Source organism: Globicephala melas, chromosome 3 (assembly GCF_963455315.2).
Source record: "Globicephala melas chromosome 3, mGloMel1.2, whole genome shotgun sequence".
Classification (NCBI taxonomy): domain Eukaryota; kingdom Metazoa; phylum Chordata; class Mammalia; order Artiodactyla; family Delphinidae; genus Globicephala; species Globicephala melas.
Genome location: NC_083316.1, coordinates 30,006,304 through 30,019,354, shown reverse-complemented (window position 1 = coordinate 30,019,354; position 13,051 = coordinate 30,006,304). Strand labels below are relative to the sequence as shown.

Below are 13,051 nucleotides of genomic sequence, written 5' to 3'. Positions count from 1 at the left end.
AAAATTATTGAAATTATTATTAATATATATAGCATATATAGTCTAGATTCTATTTTAGTTCTTTGCCTAAAGTACATAATTTCCTTGACTACATGACTTTTAAGTATTGATTCAACTGAGCAACTAAAGGATAATAATTAAGAATTTACTAAAACCAGAAATGTGGAATCCTAAGTCCTTAAGAACAAATATAAATCAGACTGATCATACTAATAAGACAATAGACAGTTTTCTGACATTTTCAGCCTCAGTTTCTTCATCTGTAAATTGTGGATGATAATTGTTTCTATTTCAGGAGCCTGTTAGAAGAATTAAATGAGGTAATATTGGGGGGGCATACACACGTTAACACAATTCCTGGCAAATAATAACCCCTCAAAATCTTACCTAGCTGGCAATGCTGTATCAAGAAATGATCTCTCCTAGTAATATCACTTTGGGAATAGAAAGAAACCTGCCTTAAAACATAATGCAATCTGACAAAACTCAATTCATTAAAACTGACTGCAGACTTGGTGTTTAAAATCGCATTTAAATCAATTAGAAACACTAAAATTCCACTCTAGTAGTTAAAAAACAGAATAAGAATAAAACTTTAAGGAGTCATTATTTACTACACATACAGTTAATTCACTTACACTCCTGAAGAGGGACATATGTAAATAAACTTAATCACCTGAACACCAAATATATACACACAAGGTCAAGATTTCTAATGTAAAAGTACTATTTTCATACCAGGAAAATACAACCAAAAGACAAGTATCATATCTCTCTATGGAGATGAGAAAAGCACCTTGGACTCAGATAATTGAAAAAAATCACAAATGGTATCAGTGTCAGCACTGAGCAATACCTAGCTTCATGACCAAAGCTCACAGGTTTCTTACAGCAACATAATCTAATAAGAAACTACTAAGAGTCAGAGAATACCTAATCTCCCACTGAGTCACTACATGAATCTCTACAAATCATGTGGCCTCTGAGTTTTTCATCAAAAAATGGAAATCACGCTGGTCATTTACCTTGCAGGGAAATGAGAATATTTATGAATGAACTCAGGTCACCCTGAAAAAGGACTGACTTAAAAATACAGAGAATAATTATTGACATCTGCTAAAAATAGAAAAAAACTTTGTTCAAAAAGTATATTTTTAAATGATTTGTAAAAGCTACATAAGACCATACATTACCACCAAAGCCAACTTAGTATGCTCAGGATATTAAAGATGTCAACTAAACACTTAATTACCAGGCTTCTATAAAGTTCCTAGTCAGTAATTTCCTATTCGTTTTATGGCAAATAAATGTGATAAACGGAATTGAAGTTACATTTCTATGAAAAGAATTTTTATTTACCTCAGTCTTTCCAGTCACTTTATATAAAACTGAAATCTTACATTATTTAAAAAATTTCAGAATTACTTACAAATTATGCTTTTCCTAATAAGCAACAGAGTGCGGAAAGTTAAATGAAACTGTGTAAAACACAAACTCTTTAGTTTTTATTTACTCTTTATTATTAATTTTTACACCTTATTTTGGGAGAGTAAAAATACCATAGAAGAGTATGTCAAAATATAACACAGATGGGTTCAAATGTTTCTATAGCAGTCTGATGATGAATTGGTACCAAAAAATTAAATATGAAATTAGTTCAGGAAGCCTTAGAAAATACATGTTTGAGTTGGGTAGCCTGGCTCCAAATAAAGAAAACTTCATGTTTGAATTGGTACAGCTTTGCTCATAATATTTTTGAAATTTAATAATGATCATTATGCAGAAAACCAAAACTAGGCTTACTACCATACTGAAAACTTTCACTTTTCATCCCCAAAGAGAATCTGAAATAGTCTTTCTTCGAAGATAACTCTTTTCTTCTTAAAGGTGGACGGTATTAATAATGATCCATAGCACAGGTTCAAAAGGCTTTCGAATAACTTTAGTAAACAAATTTGTTGAATGGCTTTCAAAAGGAAGCATCCAATATACTCATCTCAAAACACTAGAGTAATTATTTACTATTCAACTTTAATTTGATTTACTAGACTTTCATGATATACTTTAAAACTACTTTCTTTTCAAGTAATTATTATAAGTTACTGGTAACTCTGCAGACTCAAAAGAAACAATAAACCATACTGTTGAAATTTCTTCTAAGTATATTATGAAATATTTATCCTATAATATAACCAGCATTATAAGATTTCTGGAACACTTATAGTTGTTTCCTTTCGCTGAATTAAAAAAAAAAAATGGAAATACAAGATTAGCCACTGGTGACTATCCCGACCAATACAGGGGAGGTAGAGCAGACTATTCCTAATCTCTAGGGAAACACAAATTATTCCTTCCAACTAAGTTATCAAAAATGTAAAGTTCAAGTTTAGGTTTTACTCAAGTTTCACAATGTCTCCTTTAAAAATAATCTATTTAATCGGTTTGGACTAAACAAAAAATATTTTCAATGTAATTTAAAGAAATATTTATGGTATCTGAACGAAAGCTATCACACAACCTATATTACTTACAGATTACTAAATATGTAGAATTAGGAAAATAGGGTCTGATAAGAACTAATTCACTTTAATTCCAAGTCACAATAAAAAATCAGTCACATAAATAGATATCTAATATACTGATTTAAACATCTGTGTAAGAAAGCTCCCTTTAACTATATAAAACGCTAAAGATAAGTTGTTCCTGCTGATGAAAACTAAGCAAGCAGAACTCCTCTTTCCATTACCTTTAGTAGAAGTATGTTCATCCCTTGACATAGGTCTCAGTATTTTAAGTTGTAAAGACAATCGCAGGTTCATATAAGGGCCTTTTAAACATTTACATTGAAGCCCTTACCCCGCCTCCCACCCCCAAATCCTCCGCTTAAGAAGTGAACTGTTCCTACCTTCTGTATTCTCCCCCCCCTTCCCCAGCCCCCATTAGCGTGCCCCCCACCCAGTGTAGGCCTGAGGCCCTGTAGCAAACAGTGTCTAACAGGAGCAGGCAGCACAAAGACAGGAATGGGAGATTAGTGGGAGGGAGGGAGGCCGGGATTGGGGCTCAGCAGGAGCTTCAGGCTTTTTAAAATTCAAACTGCTCCCTGACCAATACAAATCACGGACACGCTACTGACTACTACACGGATTTATAGCATTAAAAACATGCCTCGTACGTGACAGCTATATTAACTTCACTCTTTTTAACATTTATCCATACGTTTGCAGGAAATGTGGAACAATTTATTTTAAGCAGAGGGCCAAACTCAAGAACAACCTTCAGAAAAGTTACTTCTACAATGACAATAATAATTCAATGAGACACAAAAAATTCGAACCAATGTTAACACCCACTAATAAAACAAGGGACTTTTTTGATCAGTGTTGCTTCATTTTAAGCAATGAAAGGTTTCCTTCAGTGACTATGAGACAAAGTATCAAAACAGTCTAACCCAGGTACATTTATTTTTCTGTGCAACTTGTACGGCTGAGGACTTTTAAACTGGTTTTTCCTTTATGCCAACCTACATTACCAACGCCTCCATAAGCAAGACCTAAACACTTAACTTATTTGTGAACTAGAATTTAAGATAGAACTGACCTTTTTCTCCAGCATTTACAGATACATTTGACCTATTAAAATGACACCTCTCTCATTACACAGTCAAACATCATGGGCACAAACAGCCAATGACAATCCTGGGACCTCAAGAAGATCTGCCCTGACATGAAAGGATGGCACCTTCTACATTTTTTTTTAACCTCCCAGGGATTTTAAGCATAACTTAATTTCCATCCTTCTAAAGAAAATTGGTTGTACCTGTATCTCAGCACAATTCTCAGAACATTTAAAAAATCTTTTTTAAGCTTCTACACGTTTAGATCAGGAAGTACCTAAGTGTGTTATGTATAATCGTTTAAAACTGTCCTTATACAACGCACACAAATATAAAGTGGCAGGGTAAACCTGTCAAGTACTTTATACTTGTCTTTGAATAAAAAGTCCATGTGCAACACACTGTCAAACAGCAACATAAAAGCTCTTTGCGTGGGTGGGGGTCATATGCAGTTGTCTACCACACTACGGGTTCCTATATGAAATATTCATGTGGACGACTTAATTCTTTTTAAAAAGAAAATGAGTCTTTATTAACTTTCCAACGTCCAAACAAGTTTTACACAGGAAAAGAATTACCACTGGATCCGTGTCTGAGTATTTACATTTGTCTCACTAACTGAAACTACTTCCTCCCTTCATGGGGTCACAGGGGGAAGAAGGGGGGTTGTTTGTTTCACTGGGACGTTCCCCACTCCCGGACCAGGAAAGTTGTAAATATGGGGACGGTCAAGGCACATTTGCTGTTAGTTGTATTGTTTCCGCCTCCTCACTAGCTACGGCTCTTCTCCCGGGCAAGGCCTGTCACCGACCAGCAGTAGCTCCGCTCAGCCCGAAGCTCTCCTAATCCCCGAGCTCAAGTAGATTCCGCTGGCCCGCGGCCTGCACTCTCCGCCGGGCCTACGCCTCCCCGGCCGCCCGGCAGGAGCCCAGTCCCCGCCACCGGAGCCGGCCGGGAGAGGGTACCAAACCACCGCCACCCAGGGCGGCTGCCACCAGAGAGGAGCGAACTCTAGACTCGCCCGTGGAGGAGACCTGGGGCCGCTAAGGAAACGGCGGGGAGGGGAGCGAGGAGGAGAGACGCTGAGGACCTGGCGCCGCCGCCGCCGCCGAAATAAAGAGCAGGAATTTACCTGGGCGAATCGGCGTCTGAATCCAAGGGGAGGCCGAGGCCGCTGTGGCGAGAGACTATAATCCGGGCCGGGAGGGGGGGTGGCTACGGCTCCTCTTCCGTCTCCTCAGTGCGGGGAACATGTAGAGCCGGGGGGAGACCAGCCGAGAAGACAAATCGCTGCTTCTTCTTCCTCCTCCTCCTCCTTCTCCCACATAGAAACACTCACAAACACCCGACCGGGGGCCCGAGCTACCGGGGGGGCATCGCCGCCGGCCCGGGAACCAATCCTCCAGTCGGCGGGGGCGTCCCTCCCTGCGGCTTGGTGGTGTCGGGTGAGTCGGTACCGACGGAGGGAGGGGGGGGAGGGCGGGGGGGGAAGGAGCCCTGTGTGTGTGTCTCTCTCGTTTCGTCTCTCCCTCTCAGAACAAAATGCCGACCGGAAGTGCAGCTGCAGGAATGACTCCCTCCGCCGGCGCCAAACACTAACAACCACCCCCTCTTCCCCACTCCACTTCCGCCACCGCCGCGCCGCCGCCGCCACTTCGGTTCGCGTCTTCAGCTGCGCTGCACCGCACTGCCCGCTCCGCTCCGCTCCGCACCGCACCCGGGGCCGGGCGGCGGCCGGCAGCAAGGCGGCGGCGGCTCTCCTCTGCGCCTTTCTCCTCAGGGCGGCTGTGGATGTTGCCTTTTAGTGTCGATCCTGCGGAGCGGCGTTTTCGCTGCGGCACGGGCGGGCCGGGTCTTCCCGGTCTTTATTTTCCTGGAGGCCGACCGGAGCGGGGCCCGAGTTCGGTGGTGGTAGCGTGCGTGGGGGGCGCTCAGGCCCGGACCGTCTCGCAGCCCGCGCACGCCGCCCCAACTGTTCGTCTTTAGCTCTCGGGAGCCGAGCTCGGGGCGGCCACGTAGAGGACGCCCGTGATCCGACGGCGACCGAGCATTTTTTAAATGGTGTCCCTGCAGCCGGGTGGATGGATGTATCGTATTGTACACCTTTCTCTCCTTTTGAGAGGCCAGACTTTACGCCAGTCTCTGCATTATTTCTGAGGAGTGAGAACGCAACGCGTGGAGGAGACGAAGATTCTCAGCTGGATTGAAATGGAACCATGTTTGTGATGCATATATTTCTGGAAATATGTGGTCTTTTCTGGTCTTGCATTTTGTTGCCTGTGGTTTTGGCTCTTGCCTAGCAGTCGGGAGAAGGGCCTATAGGCGACGCTGTTCGAGCGAGGAGCCAGTCCGCGCCCCCCTCTAGTTGTGGGTGGAGCCGAGCACGCGGGGAGAGCCGGCGGAGTGCGGGCCGCGGGGGGGCCTGGGGCCAGACGATTTCAGACTTCGTTTTCCTTTACGTTCGAAACAGTGAGGTACTGGCCAAGGCTGGAGTACAAATGTGATTGTGTGTACAGTTCCAAGCCTCCTGTAGTCTCTGACTGAAACACGTGAAATAACTTTACCGTACAGGTCACTATTAAGTTTACTTCTGTACATTAAAAGGGGGCTATTCTTCAGGTAAAAAATGCATAGGTAAGCTAATTTTACTCAAACGGGACGAAATCTGTGTTATATTTTCATGAGTTTACTTAAATGGTATGTTAATTATATATGCATATGTACCGGTACGCTTAAATAGGAAAATTTTCCCCACAGGTTATTCCTTTTGCCTCACATCACTCGAAGGACTAAATCAGATCTTGTCACTCCTTGACTCTAGACCCTGCCATTGTTTAGCTGGGAGTAAAAGCCAAAGCCTTGACCGCGGCCTAAAGGCGGTGCGCGCGGTGGGGCCGGGGGAGGCTTCCTCGGCCGCCTTGCAGGCAGGACGTCTGTCCTGGCTTTTCCTTCGGCCAGGCTCTTTCCCCAAGGACCACAGAGTTTGCTGCCTCACCTTCAGGATTTTGCGCAACTGTGTCCTCGGGGCTCCGTGGCCACTCTTTAAACTGCTAGTTCCCGGTACCTTTTCCCCATTTTTATCCTTCAGGCGTTCTACATATCTTACATGTTTATCTCGTTATCTGTTTTAACCAATAGAATAACGTAAGCTCTAGGAGGGCGAGGTTTTTTTTTTTTCTCCACTGTTGTTTTGTGGAGAAAATAATTCCTGACACACAGCAGATGCTTAATATTTGGTTAATGAATGAATGACGATTGTAAGGGCCCTGACCCCACCCACACAATACACCAGTTTCTGAACTCTGTCCCTTACATATGTATATACTTACACACTACAGAGAACTTTATGAAAGATTTATGGGGGAAAAAAAAAACCTAGGGAAAAAAATGCAAGTTTATTACAAAGTTCTAGGAAACGGTACTACTTGTAGACATTGAAAGTCGTCCACAACAACACCAGAAGCCCACAAACTGTGATAATTATTTGTTTTGGGGTTTCTGTAAATGGGCTTGCTAGAGGACAGTGCATTATTGGATTATATAATCGTATGCATATTGGGGCAGTTAGCTTTGCTCTCTTCCTGAATGACAACCTGCGTTCTTCATCCAGTCTGTCCTCTTTCTTGCAAAATCGTTTAATCATTTAATCACTAAATTAAAGTCTGAAAATTTGGTTGGTTTAGCACAAACCCAGCACTACTGTAAAAGTTCATTCAGCAAGTATCTATCGGGCACAAAATGTGTGCCCAGCACAAAGATTCAAAAGGTGCTGTGTTTCTGAGGCTTAAAGGACCACATATGGCTACTTTGGTTACTACTCAATTATGCTGTCAAGCAAAGCCAACGCTAGTGAGATTTATTTTTACAGTTTCCTTCTGAAGAAAAGGTTCAGTGAATGCTGAGGTCAGGCTTAGTGTGGATATTTTAATCCACCTCTTAGTTTGCTGTTCATTTACATTTACTTACTTTATGATAAGCACCAGGTATACCAATAAATTAATTGATAAATGATTTTTGAAAACTGAAACAAATTGAGAATTTTTATTTTCTAGTGGTTGGATAAACAGGGCTTTTAAATTAAAATACAAATGCCAGGAAACTAACAACTATGCTATAAGCCTTTGGCAGTGATATTACAAATAATCATATTTCATGTATGGAATTTTTGGACAAGAAAAGGTATTTTATAACCATTAATACAATTAATTAGACACTGATTAGTAAATCCGCTTGTTCATTATAAGTGTACCTTTTAATCTTAAAGAATAGCTTTAATATATAGATGGTTTAGAATATGTTTTTTGTTCATTTTCAAAATACTAATATTTCAGTTTGCTTAGAGAAGCACCATTATCTTCTTATATACTTCCTTAAATGTTACTGGTAAGCTGATAATTTTGCATGTCCAGGTAACGAAATTCTTGGCATTATTGTAGCATTTAATTTAAAATTTTAGATATTTTTTAGTTTCTTCTCTCATTTATTAAGGACTTAACTAGGTGCTATAATTAGCTTTACAATAGGCACCTCCTAAACATTAGTGAATTAAAAATAGACAGGGTCCCTGCCTTTAAGTGTTTTAACTTGTATATAGTTTATACCAATTTTTTTCCAAATCATAGAATTAATGAAATTGTTTCAGTGCATATCAGGATATTTCTCCATTAAATCAAGTGTTTTGCTTGCCTAAATTTAAGTATCCAAGTTGAGATCTTGTGTAGACTATTAATATAATCTTAGTGTTTTCTCTATTTCATTGTTTCTTGGTGTTTGTTTTTTGGGGGTCTTTTTGCTTAATAATTATTTTCCTCACCACCATCTATTTATTTTGCTCTTACATTTTAAAACCTTTATGTCCAAAATCAGTTGATTTATGGTGGGCTTATGTTTCATTGTTAGATCATTGATGTATCAATTCTTAGTTTGTAGGGTAGCCCAGTAAACCTTTAATCTGACCTAATATTGCCTCCTTGCTTTAAGAACTGGGTTGCACTACTCATTTTATTTGCCAAGGAGATTCCTGGATATTCCTGTATGTATTCTTGATCAATAAATGGCAAAAGATTTAATAAAATATTTTAAAATGGATTTTAAGTATTAACTACTGAATGTCATCAACAGGAATTGGTACAATTGGCAAATTATGAATTATTTTTATTGAAAATATTTTTCTTTAAGATAAATACAATTTGCCATAAAATGACAGGAATAAAAAATTTTAGAAAATAATTTTCTTCTCATTTTTTCTACCAGTTTTATCATTTGTTAGTGATAAAATTAACTTACAGGAACAGATTTTGAAAAAATAGACATGTAGTGTATATACGTTTCATAGATTATTTCAAACTACCAAAATTATTTCACATATCGGATAATTAAAGTTACTTTTAGGAATGTTTTTATCTTAAACTTTGACAAAGAATTATAGTTGTTGATTTGAGGGTGAGCTACAAAAATATCAAATAGTCTGTAAATGTTTCTATTTCAAGTTCTCAAAGTAAATACCTTTATCAAATTTGTGATAGTGTTTATGAAGGTTATTCAGCATATCTTATCGATTTTTGTTAAGATGATAGAAATGAATTGTTTTTCCCCTGAATGACTTAGTTCATGTTGGCCTTGGAGAACAGGCTTTGTCTTTTCATGAATCCTTCTCGCCTCTAATTAAGGATTTTCTCTAAATTCATAGATTTTATTATTCATGCTATCCATTTATAATCCTGTGACTTTCCTATATTGTTGTTTATATTTTTGTGTAGCTATGCCTTATGTTCCTGGATCAAAGTGACTAGTTCTGTGTTATACTACATTGCAAGTTTCACTGTGCATTGCATTACTGTAGGGCCCTCAAAAAGTGCACTTCTGAAATATAAATTCAATATAAAATTATTTAGGGTCATTAAATCATCATGAAAGCCTCATCTTAATGGAACCTATGCATATGCTGAATGTGAACCAGAGAATTAAACTCTACACGCATTTTAATACTAAACTAATCTGGAACAACACTGTTTAAAAAAAGATTTTATCAATGAAGGAAAAATACAAAATCCATTAAAAACTTAACATCTAAAATAGGTATGAAGGGAGTGCTTATGATGCACATTTCAAAGCACCTCCTCTAGACCAGTGTTTTAAAACTGGGTCATGTACCATTATGGGTCATGAAATAAATTCAGTGGGTTGAGACTAGCGTTTTTTATTTGAAATAGAGGAAAGAATAGAAAATCTAAGAGTATATCACACATGGTAAAGTCTGTATTTATAAACATTCATTCCATTTATGTGTGTGCATGTGCCGGGTTACCTTGTAAAATATATTTTTTATTCTGGGTATAGGCCAGAAAAAGTAGCGTTTTATCTACCGTTCAGATTTTCCTTTACTTCCCCCCTTAGAAAATGAAAAAGAAAAACGCTAGAAAGTTCTGATTGCCTATGAAATAGTGAGGAATTTTAGAGGAGGCACTAGGATATTTTAGAGAAGTTTGATATTGGTTACAGAAAGGTGATCTTAAGGTAAGAGGTAGGTAATAAACTATGTATCAATGGAAACATCAAATTTGGTTGAAGTTGTGAGAAGGAATTATTTTCCTAGTGGAGCTAAATTTGGTGTGTTTAGGTCCATAACTATTTTCTTACTGATTTGTTGTAGCGCATTTTCTAATCTCAGATGCCCAATACAGCAGAATAATAAATAAAACGCAAAAAATGTTTTTCTGCTTCTTCCTACCTTCCCTTCAATCTCAAAACAGATATTAACTAGTCATAGGAGTGCAAAGCAAACTGCTACCTTCACAAAGTGATTATCATACGAACAAGTTATTCCCTGAAAATGAAACTCCTGAAAAATAACAAACTTTCAATAAGGTTTTTCTCTCTGGCCAAAGTAAATAATAATTTCTTAACTTTAAGTAAATAGTTAACTTTCATTTGCCATCTAGCTCATCTGTGTATTTAAATAAATGTACTTAAAACTGTGTGCAGAATTTAAAAGGGAAATTTTAAAATGAGAGAATTGTGTATAGAATTAAAAGGGAGGCAATATAGTGTGATCAGTGGGATGAAAACTACCTACCAAACAGAAAATGAGAATTATGTTATACTGAAATGTTTTAATAAAATTTAGACATTTTGAAAAAGTTAAACATTTCATTACCATTTCACCTTATTTCAGTATAGATTTCAGTATTGTAATGTTGGTGAGCGTTAATGAAAGGTTTTTTTTCAGACATATGATACCAGCTCCCTTTTGATTATAGATGTTTAAGGCCTAGTTTGATTAAAACCTCAACTAAACACAAAATTTTCTAGAGAACTGACATGAGAATCTCAAACTCAATTATTGAACCAAAGCTTATTCACCCCAAATACTTCACCAATACAAATATGTACCCTATTGAACTAAGAAAGGAATTATATTACTAACCAGCAGAGGGAGCCAAGTCAGTCCTGAAAGATAGGAGTGTAAAGAAAGACCACATGACTTCCTGTTGTGAGTTTGTTGTGGCAGCTGTTCAGTTTAGTCTACCAAAAAGCCAAGTAGAAGGCTAAGAAGGCTACCAATGTATCAGATGTGGATAGGGGGACAATTCTGTCAAAATTACGTTGCAGGAAGCGATCTGAAAGGAAACACTTACGCTTAAGTTAAGGGCAGCCTTGCGAAGAATGTGTAGCATAAAAGAGAATTCTTTAAAAACATGTTAAAAACTAAATGGGTAAAATACGCAAACTAACATTGGTTTTCTTTCTGCTATAGGTGGTGAAACTTAGGTGGATCAGAACAAAGCAAAGTTTATTAACCATTAAGCAGAAGCAATTCAAGTAGAAATATAAAAGTGGAAATGTCTTGGTATTATAACCTAAGATGGAAAACCAAAGAAAATAGTACCTAGGGCCATGATGAATTACTCACTAGATGTAACAGTAAACCATTTCTTAATAATTCCATTTTTATTGAAAGCTGAAATTAGTCTCTAATAGGCACATTATAAAATGATCAAGTTGGCAGAAATAGATTGATCTTACATTAAAATTGTATGTACTTTGATAATCTAAAAAACAAAGGATAAATTTTAATAAAGAATGATTACAGTGAATTAATATGAGGTGATTTTTCACTTTAAAAATAAAAAATAGAATTGTTTCCATTACCCTTTATAAACAAAACAAAAAGTAATACCTTGATTTGTGACATGTTTGGAGGAATATAGTAGCTAAATGACAGTTGTACTGTCAGCTTATTTAATATATTCTAAGTACCTCAAAATCTCCGATAGAATGATTATTCGAAGTAAAATTGTAAGAGCTGGGTGTTAGCTAACTGTATTAAAATTAAAAAATTTAAAGGCTCAAACAATTTTAGTTTAATAAACTAAATAATGGTAGTCTAGCCGCTTATTCATTGTAAGGTTTGTGGAAACATACTGTCCAAAGCATAGAAGGACAATGGATTCAGGGAGATTTTAGCTATAGGTAATATTTACTTATGTGTTTGTTCATTCTAAAAATATACTTCTTGAACACATACTATCTCCACAGGACATGGAGCATGTATTCATTCTTACATCTTGTTGAAAGATTTAATTTCATTAATATTATGTGAATAGTCATAGAAATTCAATATGCAGCCCATTGAATCCAAGGAGGTGGCACTTAGAAGCAAATCATTTAATATTGAGTACTAGAAGGTAGACTGTAAACTTCTGTAAGTTAGTTCTTTTATAATACTACATTATACTGACATTATATATTGTCATCTGGTGTCAAATCAGTTAATCACAGCAATAATATCCAGTAAGTAAAATTCATCTAATAGCAGCTGTAGAGACATTTTAGTGCCAAAAAAGAATTCAACCAGTATTACTACGAATTATGTGCTTCTTTTACACATAAGTTGCTATAAATATGGACTATTAGAATTGCATAAACTGACTTCCCTGGTGGAGCAGTGGTTAAGAATCCAACTGCCAATGCAGGGGATACGGGTTCTATCCCTGGTCTGGGAAGATCACACATGCTCCGGAGCAACTAAGCCCGTGAGCCACAACTAGTGAAGCCCGTGCTCCACAACAAGAGAAGCCACTGCAATGAGAAGCCTGAGCACTGCAATGAAGAGTAGCCCCCACTCGCCACAACTAGAGAAAGCCTGCGCGCAGCAATGAAGACCCAACACAGCCAAAAATAAATTAATTAATTTTTAAAAAGTGCATAAACAGCCTGACCTTTTAATTATATTTTAAATTTTGTTAGTGTTTTCACCCATGGAAAATGCTATACTGATCTTTTAAAAATTTCATTAATAAAGTGGCAATAGCTTTGCCATGAACCATTTTTTTATTGATAAGCATGATAATGGGTTAATTCATCAAAATTCAATAGAAACTATTAACTTTGTCACCAAAGTCAACATTTCAGAGTCTAAAATACATAGTATGTTTT

The 13,051-nt window shown here is 37.7% G+C and overlaps 1 protein-coding gene and 1 long non-coding RNA gene across 4 annotated transcripts in view; one reads left to right on the top strand and one right to left on the bottom strand.

Moving 5' to 3' along the window:
- The window catches only part of NIPBL (NIPBL cohesin loading factor), a 191,879-nt gene extending 186,867 nt beyond the window's left edge, over positions 1 to 5,012 (bottom strand). The window contains exon 1 of one of the 3 annotated variants that reach the window (XM_030882092.3): positions 4,746 to 5,012. The gene's annotated coding sequence lies outside the window, so the exon portion shown is untranslated. The remainder of the gene's footprint in view (positions 1 to 4,745) is intronic. The other 2 variants (XM_030882091.3, XM_030882090.3) reach the window with 2 other exon arrangements.
- A 119-nt stretch (positions 5,013 to 5,131) lies between these two features.
- Positions 5,132 to 12,930, top strand: LOC132597064 (uncharacterized). The gene is made up of 2 exons (XR_009563364.1): positions 5,132 to 6,247; positions 11,370 to 12,930. It is a non-coding gene; the product is annotated as an uncharacterized lncRNA (long non-coding RNA).
- The last annotated feature ends 121 nt before the right edge of the window (positions 12,931 to 13,051 follow it).